The sequence below is a fragment of the Mus pahari genome, chromosome 5 (assembly GCF_900095145.1).
Source record: "Mus pahari chromosome 5, PAHARI_EIJ_v1.1, whole genome shotgun sequence".
NCBI classification, from domain to species: Eukaryota; Metazoa; Chordata; class Mammalia; order Rodentia; family Muridae; genus Mus; species Mus pahari.
This window is the reverse complement of record NC_034594.1, coordinates 12,301,515-12,319,999: the sequence shown is the minus strand read 5'-3', so window position 1 is coordinate 12,319,999 and position 18,485 is coordinate 12,301,515.

The window sequence follows — 18,485 nt, the reverse complement described above, 5'->3', positions numbered from 1 at the left end:
TCTCTCTCTTCTCTTCTCCCCTCTCTTCTCCCCGCCCTTTGCCTGTTGGAAGCTTATGCTCTCCCTCTCAAGAGCATTAAAGCGTTGCTGTAGAAGGATCCTNTTTGTGTGCCGCGTCATTTCTTGCTGGCGGGAAGGTAGCGCGGGACATCACACCAGTCAGAATGGCTAAGATCAAAAACTCGGGTGATAGCAGATGCTGGTGAGGATGTGAAGAAAGAGAAAGACTCCTCCATTGCTGGTGGGATTGCAAGCTGGTACAAACACTCTGGAAATCAGTTTGGTGGATCTTCAGAAAATTGGACATAGTTCTACCAGAAGATCCAACAAAACCACTCCTGGGCTTATACCCAGAAGATGCTCCAGCATGTAATAAGGACACATGCTTCACTATGTTCATAGCAGCCTTATTTATAATAGCCAGAAGCTGGAAAGAACCCAGATGCCCCTCAACAGAGGAATGGATACAGAAAATATGGTACATTTGCACAATGGAGTACTACTCAGCTATTAAAAACAATGAATTTATGAAATTCGTAGACAAATGGATGAATCTGGAGTATATATATCATTCTGAGTAAGGTAACCCAATCACAGAAGAACACACATGATATGCACTCAGTCATAAGTGGATATTAGCCCAGAAGCCCAGAAGCTTGTAATACTCAAGGTAACTGTTTTTTACTACTAATGATAGAGAGCAAAATTCAGCCAGTTAAGAGCTTAACTTTGTGTGGAAAAGAAATGTAGAACTCTTAATGGACTCTGGCCTGGGTCTCTGCTCTTCTACGCTTATCACAAAAGGTCAATATCCATTCAATGGGGTAAGCTCAATCCATCACGTTTATTTTACAGGCATTTTGGGGTAAGAATTTTCTTAACAACATTAAAATATATTTAACAACCTCTTCTTAATGAGTATTGCAAATCCTGGTGTTAGTTAATGATTAAGTACAGGGAAAGAACATACAATGCAACCACTGCCCTACTTTTACACAACCAGGCACTGAGGAATCCCAATCCTTGGGAAATACTATATGCTTCTCTTTCTACACAGAACCAGCTACAATAAATAACATCTTGTGTTTCAGCATGTGCCTCAGGATTGGGGACATTTGGTGAACCTGAAGTCATCTGGCGTCCATAGATCAAGTGTCAGGTTATCATGTTCATCCTTCTATATCAGAGTGGTTACAAAGAGGATACTTTAAAGAACTAAACAAATAAACACCTAAAAATTTCTGGTGCAGAAGAAAACATTGTTGGGAAATAGGAGGAAAGTCCCCCCACCTCCCAATCCTTGCCACATAGTGCTTAGTTCACCAGCTAGAAACTCCTGGTTCATTCTTCCCGGAGTTTTGGACCCACTGATCTCTAAGATCTCCCTGGTTCAAACTTTGAGATGCACTGAAAAACCCCTTCCAGTGGCTACAAAGTATATGGCTATGTTGATATTCAGTCCAGAGGCCACAGACTATTTTAGGAAGTCAAATAGATACTGGTTCTATTGAGGATAGATTTGTGTTTGTGTTTGTGTGTATGTGTGCCTCTATGTGTGTGTGTGTGTGTGTGTGTGTGTGTGTGTCTGTCTGTCTGTCTGTCTGTCTGTCTGTCTAGCAAGATAATTCTTCTGAAGTGTCTGGTTTTCTAATATTTTTACTTGAGTTTGAGTTCATACCCTGTGTTATAGCTTCGAAAAGATCTTTGGATATAGATTTAATATCTGAGAAGTTGTATTTACCATTTCATGCTCAGTGTTTTGCTTCAGTAGAAAAAAATCAAGATTAACTCTTAATTTTAAAGCAGGTTTTGATTGGAGTTTTGTGACAACTGTGACTACCAAAAGCAGGCAGAGAGTTAGAGTTGAAATTGGCCAAAATGATTCAAGTCATATGAGAGAGTCCTGGAAATTTCGGACAAACAAAAGCATTGCTCTTAAATTAATTTGTTTTAGTTTTATAATTAAATTTTCTGTACTCCCAGTAAACATTGAAAGTACTTTCATTTCTATGATATATGCAATGGGAACAATTTGTTCTATTTTGATCTATAAAGCTTATTTATCTCACAAAGATGTTTCTAAAATTAGTAGCCATCACTTAAAACAAATTCAACCCAGCTAAATATGAAGATTTATAATTTTTCCATTCCACAACCAATAAAGCCAGTGAGAAAGACCAACAGCAGCTGCATTATGAGCTTAGGCCAGCCTCAGTTTATATTCTGAGATTCTGGAGAATCTGATATGATTACATTCATAGGCATCAATATCACGTCCAGTGAAATTTTAAAATAACAACTCCAAATTAGCTGTATCTAAGCAACCATATTTCCTATTCTCATAACTATGAGCACTACCAAATACAACTCCATGCTTAATTAAAAGTGCTAATGAAAGGTGACAGCAAGTGACTCCAGTGCTCGCCTGCTTCAAGGTTGTTCACAGCCATTTATGTGTGACTTATTTTTACACTCAAATCACACAATATATCAATGGATGTGCATCTCTGTTAAAGATTTTTGTTATACCAGAGCGTCTTGAAGGAAAAAAAAAAAACATTCTTTTCAAATGTATGTAAATATGCATATGTAAGTGGCTAACTCTTCTTTTAAAGTTCCTTTTCAACAAGATACTAAATTCATTGTATTGAGTCAAATTATTAAACTTGCCAATGGAATCAGCCAACTGATTAAATGGCTTTGTTCCTGTTACATGGGATGAGGATATGCACATGAAAGTTTAAGGAGCACTGCATTGACTTTTTGAAGGTGAACAGTGTGTTAATAGGGGTTCTTTAGAGAAACAAAACCAATATAATGAATATATATTATACAGGGGTTATTATGATGGCTTAACAACAGTGGCTAAGTAATCCAACAAAGGCCAGAGGAACTGAGAACCAGATGACCCAGAACTCCCACTCAGGTACTGAGTGCCTGGGAAGTGTTCTTGAGAAGTTGCTGTTCATCAGCCTCTTAGAACCCAAGGAATCTGACATCTGCTGTCAATGGAAATGGCAATATCAGCAGATGGAGGCATATTGACCAGCAGGGGTAAAAGTAATCAATAAAGCAGTGCTCCTTCATTCTCAGACATCTTGATATCTGGCTACCACTGAAAGATACTCCCACTCTGGGATGCTGAAGGATGAAGAGATGGCTAAGCAGTCAAGAGCATTTACTACTTTTCCAGAGGACCTGATTTGATGAACAGCACTCACATATCAGCTTACAACCATCTGTAACTCCAGTTCCAAAGAATCCAGTACCCTCTTCTAGACTCTGTAAGCACCAGGTATGCATGTAGCACATAGCACCCACACATATAAAACAAAATTAAAATTAAAAATACTTTCTGGAAATGCCCTTACAGACCCATCAAAAAATGTGTGTTTTGGTTGATTTCAATCCAATCAAGTTGATAATCAAGATTAAGTATCATAAGTTACAAGTGTTAAACATTCTGCCTTAAATGGATGTCCATATCAGCACCCCTGTCTCATGGCTCAGGTAACATAATAGAAGAAGAAGCAGAAAGAATATAAGATCCAAAGGTGGAATTGGAGTGTGGTGAAAAGCATAACATAGCCATGTTTTTTTTCTTTTTTTTTCTTAGATATTTTCTTCATTTACATTTCAAATGCTATCCCAAAGCCCCCTAGACCCTCCCCCTGCCCTGCTTCCCAACCTACCCACTGCCACTTCCTGGCCCTGGCATTCCCCTATACTGGGGCATATGATCTTCACAAGACCAAGGGCCTCTCCTCCCATTGATGGTTGATTAGGCCATCTTCTACTACATATGCAACTAGAGACACAGCTCTGGGGGGCACTGGTTAGTTCATATTATTGTTCCTCCTATAGGGTTGCAGACCTCTTTAGCTCCTTGGGTAATTTCTCTAGCTCCTTCATTAGGGGCCCTGTGTTCCATCCAATAGATGACTGTGAGCATCCACAGCCAATGTTTTCTTAAACTCACAGTATGTATGCATAGCTGAAGATCTGTGAAATTTCAGGCAGACCTTCTGAATTCCCATTCCACCCCTCCCAGAAGATTTATAGACAGTTAATGTCTGATGGTGGATGAGGAGATATTTTCTCTAGTGGTATGACCATTAGTAAGGAGCCTATGGTCTAGGCATGCCTCCCCCATGCTCCTGAGAACAACCCAATAGTATTCATTAGTTTATCAAAAGTAAAATTTAAAGACATCAAAGTAGTAGGAAAGAGTAGAAACGCAGAAGCGGATTCCTACTTTAACTTGCATTAAAATCTTTTACATCATCTGGGCGTGGTGGTGCACTCCTTTAATCAAAGCACTTGGGAGGCAGAGGTAGGCAAATTTCTGAGTTCAAGTTCAGCCTGGTCTACAAAGTGAGTTCCAGGATAGCCAGGGCTACCCAGAGAAACCCTGTCTTGAAAAACAAAAACAAAAACAAAACAAAAAAAAAAAGTGAGAGAGTTGAAATCTTACCACAAAAGTAATAAAATAAAATTAGTTTCTCTAAAATGTATAAATAATGCTGCATTATTTTGTCAGGCTGCCATAATAAAGTACAACCACTTGGTTTTAGGGGTGAGTTACTAGTGCTAGAGGCAGATCAGGTCTTTCTGGGGACCATGATAGGAGTCTGATCTTTCACTTTGTCCTTGGATTGACAGGTTTTCTGATAATCATCATTTTTTCCTCCTTGTAGATGGGGCTTTCTGCTCTTTCTTATATTGACATGTTGTCTACCCTTTCTTTGTGTTTGTGTCTCTATCTTCATAAGGAAAATGGCCATGTAAGATTGGGAAACAACCTAATGATTTCACCCTGCAAAGACACTTGCTATCTCCAAACATAATCATTTTGTGACATACCCATGATTAGGAGGAATTCAACATATCCCTTTACAGGGGAGACAACTCTACTGGTAACATATTCATGTCTATATTAAACTTTAAACATGCTCACACAATGCTGCATTGCACATTATTACCTCAAAAGCATGTCTTATGAGCTCCCAATCTGCTTGTAATAATCACTGAAGAGTCTGGATAAAGCTCCACCCTCAGTTACCATATGATTAAAGGAAAACCATAGCCTGTCTGAATTTTAGATGCCTTTCTATTTAAAATAACACAGTTCATTTGATTGATATTTNAATGTTAAACACACACATGTACACATGCATGCACATGCACACACACATAGCTATTCTCAACTTAACTGAATATATGGATGTTTTTATAAGCCAAACATTATAAAATTATTTGTTGGAAAATTTAAAGTTTCATTAATTCACAACTATCAGTACCTCCATACACTCAACTACCATCCTACGAATCATTTCAAAACTTCTGTCTACAGATAGAGATATAGACATATCCATTCCCTTTCAACAAATGATTGTTATCTTTCCACACTCTAGAAGTTTCCTTATATGTCATTTGATATTTTATGTGTAGAGCAGCAGCTATTATTCACTGTATTTATGGATATCTAGGCAAAGCCTTTACTGTGTTCTAGATTAGATATGTAAAATTAAAGCAAGTATTTCCATTAAGTTTCTTTAAAACCCTAAATAGTATAATTACCTTAAATTGTATTATTACTTATTAAAAATGATCAAGAATATAATTTTGTTCTATATGACACAATTGTTTTTGCAATAATGGTCTTTTAATAATTGGCTTTAAGCAACTAGTTTGGATTTTTTTAAAATCAGAATAGTATTTAAGAAAGAACCCCTGGATGACATTACCTTGACCAGAAGAATGAATTAACCTGCCCTCTGAAAGACAATTGTGTTAGCAGACACTCAAACAAGAGAAAGAGTGAAGTAAGAGTTTGCATCATGGTATGGAATGGAGCAGACCACCCAGGTCAGTGCAGTTAGCTTAGAAACATTGTGCAGACATTCCATCAGTGGGTGACACACCAGGTTAATTCTAAGGAGACTATATTCCATCTGAGTCTGATGACCCACAAACACTTTGTGGGTCCTCAAAGTTGTCTTGCTCAGTCTTTTCCTCAGTCATCCCACTCTATTAGCTATAGAAATTTTGACTTCTGGGATAAACCATCTTCAGTGATGTCTGTTTATGCAGTAGACAGTCAATGTTTAACACAAGAATTTACTCAGAGGAAAACACTTGTGTCTAAACACATCACAGCGACACTGATGATGAACACTATCTTCACTGCTGGGGGGCAGTGAGAGCTGGGGGAATAAAGGGAGTGGGAGAAAAACCCATGTCCCACCAGAGTTCCAGTGCTCTGGGTGGGCGGACTTGGAAAACTGCCGCACGCTTTCCACACAGCCCTGGTGGGTGTCTGGCTGTGTGAAGCCATGGTGCGGCAGGTGGTGACAAGGGGCAGGCCTAGGCACCAGGTTCCCAGCTTCAGGCATCCCAGACATCGATGGACACCTGGGCGCTGGATGGTCCCCATGCAAGTGAGAGTCCTTGGTTCGGTCCAAGGACTGGAGCACAGAAAGACCTTCTGGTGAAGGTTAGAAGCAGTTTGTTAGGAGAAAGCTTATTGCATCGTTCAAGCACAGCAGGCCTTGATGAGCAGAGACAGTCTATGGTTTTAGAGCTTTATTGTAGAAAGGCAGGAGGAAAGAGAGAAGGTAGAAAGAGGGAGAGAGGCCAGCCATGGCCTCATGGAGAGAAAGGGAAAGAGAGAGGGAAGGAGGGCTAGAAGGTAAGAAAGGAGAAAGCTTAAAGAGAGCGAGGAGGGGCCAAGCAGCTCCTTTTATAGTGGGCTGGGCTATCTTGCTGTTGTCAGGTAACTGTGGGGAGGAGCATACCTAGCTATAGTCAGGTAACTGTGGGGGTGGAGTCTTGCCAGAATGCCAGAAGCTTGGGACATTGTCTGCATGACTTATAGTCACAGAACTATGGAGTTGGGGGCTCTGTGGTGTCAGACATCTGACTCTGGGAATGTGGCTCGCTTTTCAGTCCCTTGTAGAGTTCTCTACTGGATTGCCAGAGCAAGCCTGATTCAACCGAAATAGTCTGCCTATCATAGTCCCACACATTGCCACTATTTATTGCATCTCATTCACTTGAGCTTATGTGCCCACTGGGAGAAAGAAACATAATGTGTGTTAATTCAGATGAATGGCTGGCTAAACACAGCTATTATAATATTTTCTGTCCAGTATAGAGCTAAGAAACAGATTGTAATTTGCTTTTATTTTTCAACCAGCATATCCAGTTTCAATAACCAAAATATACACAAGAATAATAGCACAGGATCTGGATCAACATGAAAGCACGCAGTGGTATATGGCCATTGGCTCTACACTTGGTTACAAATATATCAAATATTAACCTCAGACTGCAAACAGGAAAACATAGTTTGCTTTTAATTTACAATAGTGCTAGTACCATAAACTTCGGCTCTTTTTTAACTAACTCAATCAGATTTCACATCTCTCCACCATACACAGAGCTTCAACTGTATTCTTGGCCTATGGTGTCATTAGCTCAGTGGCCTTTGCTGGAGTAGAATGCATAATCACAGGGTCTCTGCTTGTCTATCATCATGCGTCCACATAAACACATGACAGTGTGCAGACTATCCACTCTGGTCTGTCCACAAGTGACAAATCCTGTGTTCCCACGTCTCAGACGTTATTTAGAACCCCCACACTGAAATAGTTTGTCTGCCATCCAGTTCCTGAGGCATGTAATGAATTCCTCTAACTTTCTGGGTCAAAGAAGGACTCTGGAAGTATTAGGAAACAGCAGAAAGAAAGAAATTCATACTGTCATAGAAAGTAGAGTAAGTTAGAATATATCTTAATATTTTGAGACTTACTTTACTTCAGCAAACATGTGTTACAAACTTAAAAATATTAATAAAGTACTTTTGTGAAAGTTATAAACAAAATATAAAATGAATTCAAAGTTTCACTTTTAGCTACTATAACTTATATGAACACATTTACCATATTAAGAGGGTAAAATAGAAACAAAAAATGAATAATATGCAGACCTGGCATTTACAATTAACATTATACACAGCCTTGAAGGTGTTTCCTGTGTTTATAAATGTGTGTACACATACATCTTTAATTGCCTATGACAATCATGTCATACTATTTGGAATCATTTTGTAACTATGTTTTTAAAATCTGGTGTCTAGATATGCTAATGTCAGCATCCTGCAATTAGTTTGATGATTAAAATTATTAGGCCACTATTACTACTTTGCCTTCTAAATGTAAAGTAGATATTTAATACTGCTGGGGTTTAAATATGAAATGTCTTCCAAAAGGTTCCTATATATTAATGGATAGGCTCCTCTGAGAGTTAATTGATCATAAAGGCTGTAAAATCAATAAAGAGTTTCTTTGCTGATGGATTTGTGGTTTAAAAGCAATACTGGACAGGAACAGAATCCTCAGGATGTGGGACCACATTGAAGAAAAAAAATCAATGGTGACATGCTCTGGAAAGACATGCCTTGTCCTAGCCTCCTTCCTGTATGTCTACCTTCTATCTGGCTCCATTGAGGTGAGCAACATTCCACTTAACTACTTGCCATGCCTGAGCCTTGATATAGGCTTAAAAGCAATGGAACTAACAGGAGCCTCCAAAGCCACGAGCCCCAAAACTATCTTACCTCCTTTAAACAGTTTCCCTAAGATAATTATCACCATGACAAAATGTGTGACATAAACATGTTTTTCAGGATATATATATATATATATATATATATATATATATATATATATATCTCAAGAAATTCAAGCATTTGCAGTAGGATTTAGTTAGAAAAAAATGCATTTTTCTTCAACTGCCCATATGTAAACAGTAGTTAAAGTTACACTAGTAAATATCCATGAGGTAAATATAAGTTAATAGACTATGATGGTGCTAGGCATCTATTAGTGTTTTTATTTTAATACATTTGACTTACAAACATATTAAAATTGTTACAGTTAGGACGAGAAGTACATACAAACTCTTTATGTTCATCCTGCTACCCAGAGCTTGCCCTGCTGCTGAGGATAACCACCACCTATTGTCTGAAATCCATCACTCTCAGCTCCTAACAGAATCAAGACAGAACCCACAATTACATCTTAAGGTTTAAGGAAGGCAGTCTGGTTTGCTTCCCTAAAATCAGAATTCATCATTTTAAACTCCGCATGGCAGCAGACAGCTGTTGTCACCACATCCCGTATGCCAATACAGGAAGATCCTGAGTCCAGAGCCAGTCCAGGATGTACAATGAGATCTTCTCTAAAAAATATTTTTAAAAAGAGCAAAGACTAATTTCTTTTTCAGTTTTATTTATTGAAAATTAGACTATAGTACCATAGAGTTGATCATGCATTTTGTCTTTCAGAATTTAAAACTACATAAAATACTATATAGAATTGTGATTTATTCATGTTTATAGTTAATTAACTTATACCCAAACAATACTAATTGGAAATTTTTTATGCTAACTACTACTAGAAACATTAAGAAAATCCTCAGCTATCTTTTAAAATGTTATTTTCTCTACCAGATGGAAGCAATCAGCAGCAAATAATGGAACCATAATAAAACATAATATAGAAGAGACTACAAAATAACAAAATGAAAATACAAAAATCAAAGGATGGTCAGGAATGAGATGTAACCAAACAGGGTCGGAATTTCAATCTCACAGCAGTAGAATTGCAAGGACAGGTGGCTCCTGACGGCTCTACTAAGCTATTTTAATCATTGTGGTTCTTTAAAAATCCTGGAAGCTGAGCACAAGCAAGCAAGCAAAGGGGTGCATGTATGTTTGTGTGTCTCTCTCTTTCTGCCTTTGTGAATGTGAGGTGACTATCTGCTTTAGGTCCTTTCACTTTCAGTCCCTGCTGTCAACTTCGAGCACTGTAACCTAGAGCTGAGAGCTAAAGTAGACCCTTCCTCCCCTAAGTCACTTCTATCCAGGCGTTTGTCACAACAACAGAAATGACTTGAGAACACACAGTGAAAGGAATTGCTGTCTTTGACTGGAAGAAATTTTAAGTGTTGCCTATATATGGAAATGTATACTTTATTTGACTCAAGTTGAGAAAAAGCATAATTTTTCTATATAATTAAGCCCCAAAGTTCATTTTGAAAAAGTACTTGGGCATCTGCACAGGACAGAATTGGCATACTATAGACACTGCCCTGACAGAGACTAGGAGATAAGAAATGAATAATAAATAAATAAATAAGTTTGCACATTTGTCCAGAGTTTGAGAAACATTCTCACACAAATGGAGCTCTCAAGCTTGGATGGCTGCAAAACTCGTTTCTGCCAATCCCTCCTTCATTGACAAAGAAACTGATGAAAAGGCAAACGATCTCCTCCAAGATAGCCACCAAGCTGAAATATCTAGCAAAATGAGATGCTGGGAAATGGGGAAATGCTGTGATGTTGCATAACCTTTAACTACTACACACAGTGTACCACAGCAGCATGCAGAAGCATAAGTAACATTTCTCTTTTAATGAAAATTTGTTCCACGAGCCTTGAGGGAAGCTGTGCTGGTACTGGAGAATCTTTTATTTCAATCTCTGTCAAAATTAAAACACAAAGGTCACCAGTTATGGAACAGGCTATTCTCTGACAAAATGTTTAATCCTAAAGTCATACAAAAGAAATCAGATAATTGTGCATCTGGGGGGGGAGTTCAAAGTTAATTCTTAACTTACTCATTCTGCAGTGCCAAATGATTAGATATGAAAACATACATACAGGTAACATTATATAGACCCAACAATACATATATACTCAACAGTATATATACATATATCTATACAAATATTTGTATGTGCATGTGTGTAATGACAGTGAGATCAGAGGCCATACATTGGAAAGAGAGTAAGGAGGAGTATATAAGAGAACTTAGAGGGAGAAGGGAAAGGGAGAAACACTGTCATTAAATTACAACCTAAAAAATAAACAACAAGAATATTATAAAAGACAAATATATCATGACAAATTTTATGTAACTGCAAAAAAAAAAGTAGTTTCAAAGAGACTGAGTATATAATTATTTGAAGGGGGGAGAAAAGCTACCATAAAAATCCAGGGGTGGCTTGGCCCACAGTGAGCTAGGCCTCCTTCATCAATTAGCAATCAAGAAAATTCCCTCACAGATGTGCCTACAGGCCATGATTTGTTATCATATCACTTTAAGTGTAGCTTAAGCATGACACTTGCTCATTGACTTAAAACTTTGGAGGTTGGGCACTTGGGAGGCAGAGACAGGCATATTTCTGAGTTCGAGGCCAGCCTGGTCTACAGAGTGAGTTCCAGGACAGCCAGGGCTAGACAGAGAAACCCTGTCTCAAAAAACAAAACAAAACAAAACAAAACAAAACAAACAAACAAACAAACAAACAAAAACTTTGGAGGTCCAGACTCCAATTTCAGTTGTTCAGTGGCACTGCAGTTCTTATCGTATGCATTACTAAAATGTATGAAAAATAGCCTCAGAGGCACCAAAATAAGTCAGTGCTACTTTAAAGAAAGGAAGCGCAGAGCTTTCCTTGGCCAAGAGCAAGCCGAAGCTTGCACTCACTATATCTCTTCCTGAGCTTCCGATATATCTTTTTCTGTGGTCTTTTCCTTGCCTAAATTCTGTTAGAACTGGGTATCTGACCTCCCTATTGCCTGTGTACTGTCTGTGTTTTGTATATGTGTGTGTCCCCAACAAAGGGTTTTCTTTTCTCTGTATTTATTGAACAACACAGAAACCATCACATGGGGAAAGAATAAGGGATACTTTATGGAAATATTTAACCCTGTTAAATATTATTATAATGTTAATGTTATTTCCAGCTGACCCCAGTCAACCCCAAACTCTGAGGGCTGCAAACGCCACTATCAAGTAATATCCAAATGTTGTTCCCAACACATATGTTGCTGTTTTCAACAAATGAATACCACAGCACACATACACACACATATGCATTGCTGTATGAGTCCTGGACATGGAAGAATACATAGCTTAAGATTAAAGCTATATGCTAATTACATGGAAAATCCAAGACATGTAAAATTGTTCTTTACATTGTTGTATTGAATGGAGATTAAACAGTCAGGCTAACTACACAGCAAGTCCGAAAATAAGTCATAAGTGACCTCAACTGTAAGGGCCATAGAAAGTTCCAGTCTTTTAAAAGTAAGAGAGGTTTTCATAAAATTGAATCACCACAGTTTTACGTGAAAATATATTAGCCTTTTCTTTTAAAAATATTTATATTTGCTGTGCATATGCATTTGTGTGTATGTGTGTGTGTGTTTGTATGTGTATTTGTACCTGTTTTTGTATGTGTGTGTGTTTGTGTGTGTGTGTGCACTACTAGTGTATATGAGTGTATGTTAGTGTGTGTTTGTGGGTGTGCCTGTGTGTGCATGTATGTGTTTGTGCTAAAGCATGCATATGGAGGTCAAAAGACACCTGTCCAGAGTCTGTTTTCTCCTTCAACTATCTATGTCCCAAGGATTGAAATTAAGTTTTCTGGCATGGCAGCAAGTATCTATATCTACTGGGTATAGTCTTGGTCTTTCCTTTATGGTTGCATCTCCTTAAATATTATGAAATACAAGAAGCGAGAGTTTAAACACCGTACAGATTTTCCATTCAGTAACTCATTTATCTATAGAGAAGAAAATCTTCCTAGTTGCCAGTTGTAGTTGTGAAAAGGGGACAGTTTACCATAACTCTTTCTATAAGAGGTAGAGTCTGGGCCTTGAGAGATGGTGCTGTGGTTAAAAGTACTTGCTGCTCTTGCAGAGGACCTGAGTTTGGCTCAAAGCGTTCATAACAGATGGTTGACGTCTGCCCATTACTCCAGTTCTGGAGGATCCAATGACCTCTTCTGGTTTCCACAAGTATTAGATTCAGATGATGCACAGACAGGAAAATTGGAACATGCACACAGACACGAATATAAATAAACTTTTTAAACACACTTGAAGAAGTGTGGTCTGTTTCATTAGGTGACATGCTTGGGCCTGAAGCCTGCTTAGAAGTCACGATGTAAGAACTTCAAGTTGGGCCTAAAGAATTTTTATACTTATATAATTGCCATTGTTATTGTTGTTTTAAATTAAAATATTTCTTCTAATAAGCTTTATGAAAAACACAGAGACCAGTAAGTTATCCCTTAAGCACAGACTGGCAGGTGGGCAATCACTCAACCTGTGAGTGTGGCCATAATACACTCTACTATAGTCTGCCCACTGCCCAGGCCAGGTCACAAGAAATAGCCTTGGCTAGGAAACTAACCAGTCAAACGTAGAGCTGTTTATCATGTGACGCTATTGAGGCAAAGACATGAAGCAATATATTCTCACCTCTCATAGAGAACCAGGAGCAGATCACAGTGCAGATAACACCAATGTCCAACTTGATGAGTCAAGTATCATGAGTAATTCACAGAAATATGGGTGAAGGGCTACTTACCACAAATAACAATATATTTCCGACTGCGGTTTTCAGAGCCAAAGAGAGGATAAACAGGAGGATAACTCACCATCAAGAAACTTTCAAGTCCAGAGCCGGTCATATGGGACAGTCAACTTCAGCAAGTGAACCTAACATATGTAATCCTGGGATTGCTCTTAGCCTGCCACACCTTTTGCTTTGTGCTGCTTCAGATGATCGAGTTTAACTTAAATTAAATTTCTTTTGAGAACTGAGAATATGGGAATACCTTCCTTAAAGAGTAGTAACACAAACAGAAATACATCTGCATGTAAAAATCATGTCCCTGTGGTACAGTACACTTTCTACACTACCTGAAACTTAATTTTCTACCTAGCATTTTGTCTTTTAACTTTCACTTTGTCTTTTAATCTTCATTATGTTTAAATGTTTTGGAAAGGCTATTTTTGTGAAATAAAACCATTGTGCTAAAATTTAGTCTCTTTGTCCTGGCTCTCTATGTATTTTTGTTTGTGTTATTTATTATTCACTTGTTACTTTCCAGTTTCATACAATAATTTCCTAGGCCATACATGATATTGCATACTCATGACTTCAAGCTTTGGAGACTAAAGCAGGACGATCTCAAGTGTACGGGCCTCCTAGCTTACATGGCAAGACCATGAGTCAAAAAGAGAGTACAATGCTTAATATAGATTGTCAATTTGACAGTGGCTACAGTCACCTAGGAGACAAGCCTCTGGTCATGCTAGAAGGGATTTCCCAGATCATGCTAAGCGAAATAGGAAGACCATGTCAACAGTGAGGGACATCATTCCTCTGACTGGGGTTCTGAGCAAGCAACTGGGAGAAAGGAAGCAGAGCATGTACATTCACCACACTCTGCTTCCAGGCTGCCAGTGCAGTGTGGGCTTCTATCACACACTTCTATTCCTTTACTACCACACCTTTGAAGATTTCATTGGCATGTTAGACCTTTCCTTCCCTGGAGATCTGAATGAGAAATGTTCTCCTTACGCTCATGTGTTTAAACACTTGATTGTCAGTTGGTGGTGTCATTTGGGAAGGTTACAGAACCATTAGGAGGAAGGACATTGATAGAGGAAGTGTGTTCTCTAGGGTTATAGCCTTGGTCTTGCTTTCTGTTCCTTCCCAGCATCCTCTGTATGAAAGTATGGTCAAGCAACTTCCTGATCCTGCTGCCAGGCTTTTCATGAGTATTGCCATGCTTCTCTGCCTTTTGATCTCTCTGGAACCATAAACCCTTCTTTCTATGAGCTGCTTTTATTAGACAATTTATCACAGCAATGAGAAAAGTAGCTAATATACCAGGCATAGTACAGGTACCAGTGCCTAGCACACGTATTCAGCAAAATGAGACATGAGGGTAGTAAGTGCAAGTCTTATCTAAGAACATAATGAGCTCAAGACCAGCCTGAGCAACTCAACAAGACTGTCTATTTTTTTCAATAATGTATATATATATATATATATATATATATATATATATATATATATATGTCTCCGTGTTTTATACACATGAGTACAAAAACCCATGGAGGCTGGCTAGAAGAGGTTTTTGTATGCCCTGGATCTGTAATTTCAGAAGGTTGTGAGCCATACTGTGTAGGTGCCACAAACCAAGTTCTCATTTAGTCATCTCACCATTCCCAAAATTAAGAAGTAGATATATTTTGCTGGTAAAGTATTTGCCCTAGCTTCAATTTCCAATACTGGGCCAGGGGGGCGGAGATTTAAAAATTTAGACAGGGTACAGAATGGCAGCTTTAATTGATACATCTTCTCAAATGTGCTAATAAATTAACACGTTTCTTTAGCTTTAATTTATATGAGTTGAAGTACAAAATAAATTATGTATCAGAGAAGTTTCTAGAAAATATTTACTTTTGTTTCTATATGTGGTGTTAGTACATTCATGTTTCTATGCATATGTGTATGTATGTGATTACATGTGTTTGCATGTGTGTGAATGCACATATGTGTAAATGTGCATGTGGTACATGTGTGCATGTAGAAGCCAGAAGTTGATATTGGGTATCTTCCTCAGTCACTCACTACCTGATGTTTTGAGATGCAGTTGCTCATGTAAACCCAAAACTCATTAATTCGACTACTCTACAAATCTGATCTTAGTGGAAATTCCTCCTTGTCCCCTGCTTCTGAGTATTTGAATTGCAAGGGACCTGTCCACTCTGAATTTTTGTGGGTGCTAAAAAGTCAGTCTCTGTTCCTCATGGCGACCTATCTCCCCAGCCCCAAAAGTACATGTTTAAAGAAAGAGCAAAGTAACAGAAGATGTATTTTACAAGTGTGGCCTGGAAAATTTTAAAGAAATAGTAGTCATTTTAAAGCATTAAAAGTGTCAGAGGAAGATAGAGAAATAGATCAGTAGATAGCGCAACTTTAGGCTTGTACAATACATATATGCACAAACATACATGTGCATATACATACATATATATGCCCATATAGATGCAAACATGCATCATGAAAAAGAATATATTAGTGAAAGGCAAATATTGAGATTGTTAGGCTTGTTACACCAAGCACAAATAGGACCTGTGCTTGATCAAATATTACATTAACCTGATATGCTCCATCAACTACTAATGCCTTTTAGCAGCAATTATGTATGCTTTAATACATGGACTATGGGAAGCATTTCTTCTAGCAAGGAATCTTTCCTCCCAGTGTACATTATATTTATCTGGCTGATAAGGAAAACAATATCATATAAGGTAATTTCTTTTGCCTCTGGTTGGTTATATGTCTACCAGAGTTATCACATAACTGAGTTGAGCAATTGAGTTCATTGCTTTTCCTATAAAATTCCAGATAGCTTTACTATCAGGTTAGTGGCATTTAGTGGTATAATAATCCATGAGTAGTAAAATATTATCTATCTAGCCCAGTAATAATAATTACAAATGACCTGAAGTACTTAGGCCTTAAAAAGCAGATCAATATGTAATGTGATGACTTTCCCTTTCATTTCACAAGAGAAAAAATAAACATTACTATTTTATCATCTATTAAAATCTGAGAGTATGCTGAGAGCCCATGTCTGTCGTCACTTTTTAGTGTCTTCTGGACTACACCACTTGCACTAAATTCATCCTGACATCACTCATCGTGTGCTTACTTGCTGGTCTGACTTGATTATTGGTAAATATTTTTCTCATTATTTATGACAATTCACAACATTCATATTGATATCTCAGTCCCCTAAGACTTTTCTATCAAGCATCTATCCCATTTAAAAGATAATGTATTTCTTTGTTGTTGTTGTTGTTGTTGTTGTTGTTATACACTATAGTTGATTTCTGGGGTGGCAGCCATGAACTACCAACAAATGTATCATTTCAAAGAATGTTTCTTGTCTGAGACCAGGGATCAAATGTTGGTATCCAGGCATGTTGCACTTCTTGAGGTGGCACAGAAGACCTTCTAATCTACTTCTTTCCTTGAGGTACTTGGTTCTCAGGTGCTTGGATGTGGCCACCTCACCCATGTCTGTCTACACAGTCACAATGATTCCTCAACTGTCCCTGTAAAATAATCTCTCTCTCTCTCTCTCTCTCTCTCTCTCTCTCTCTCTCTCTCTCTCTCTCTCTCTCTCTCTCTCTCNCNCACACACACACACACACACACACATAAAGAGACTCTAGGAGCAGCTTAGGCAGTTCAAAATAAAGTTATTTTCTCAAGATCCATAAGTTCATCATCTCTTTTTCATGAAGGAATATTAACACTTTCAAAAAATAAAATGATATGTACATCATGCACGCTCTTGACTATTACCAAATATACAGTAATATTCATAGACTCCAGAGACCAGGACATGAGCATATCTCTGAGGATCTGCAATCACCTCACCTCATCTCACCAGTCACACACAAATACTTATTTGGATACCAACAGGTATTTCCAATAAATGTTTGAAAAGTATACAGTTTTTCTATAGTTTAAAATGAAATCGTGATGTTTAATATTGACCATTGACTTGACAGCATCTAGCTTCGTCCATGAGATAAGTCTCTGGGCAAACCTTTGAAGGATTATATAGTGGTTAGTCTTTGGATGTTGCTATGAGGGATTTTCTTGACTATGTTGATTTTGTTTTGTTTTGTTTTGTTTTTTTGAGACAGAGTTTTTCTGTGTAGCCATGGCTGTCCTGACATTCACTCTGTATAACAAGCTGGCCTCAAATACAGAGATCTGCCTGCCACTCAAGTGCTGGAATTAAACGTGCACACCACTACACCTAGTTCTTGGCCAGGCTAATTAAAGTGAGAAGACAAATACTAAATGTGGGTATCACCTTCTAGTCACATCCCTGGCATAAGGAATACTGAGGGGGAAACTCCTAGTTTTGCCTGCTTGTCTTCACATCTTGCTGATATGCTCATCTACTCTGTTGCTGGCTCTGTCTTTGCTTTAGTCCTGGGTGCTTGATATTCCACTGACACTGGATACCAGCTTCATCAACCTTACAACACATCCTGAAGATTCAAGGATCTCTAGGAATCTTCAAGGTCTTCAGCATTCCTGAAAATTCTTAGGCATCAGCCTCATGGGCTGAGCTGGGTTTTCACATCTCCAGTGTGTAAATAACTATTATTGGACTATCTAGACCCTGCTGTGTAAGCATATGTAAGAAATTCCCCTTTGAATTTATATTCCTTCTATCATTTACAATTCTCTACAAATATTTAAAAGGGACAAATTGGCACAAAACTTCCTCCAGAGAAAATTGAAGATAAGCAAATCCTAAAAAATACTAAAAACCAACACTTAGTCACCCAGACCCAGAGAAGCCGAAATCAGGCAATGCTGCCATCCAGTGCCCTTGCCCCAAAACTATGACTTAATAATTTTCTAGAATTAAAACATTACATGTCTAAATAAGATTATTTCATTTTTTTTTAAATTTTCTCCTTTTGGACTCCTTTAACTTAGTTATTTTTTTTCTCTTGGACTTTTATGCCTTATTGATCTGATGTGTGTGTGTGTGTGTGTGTGTGTGTGTGTGTGTGT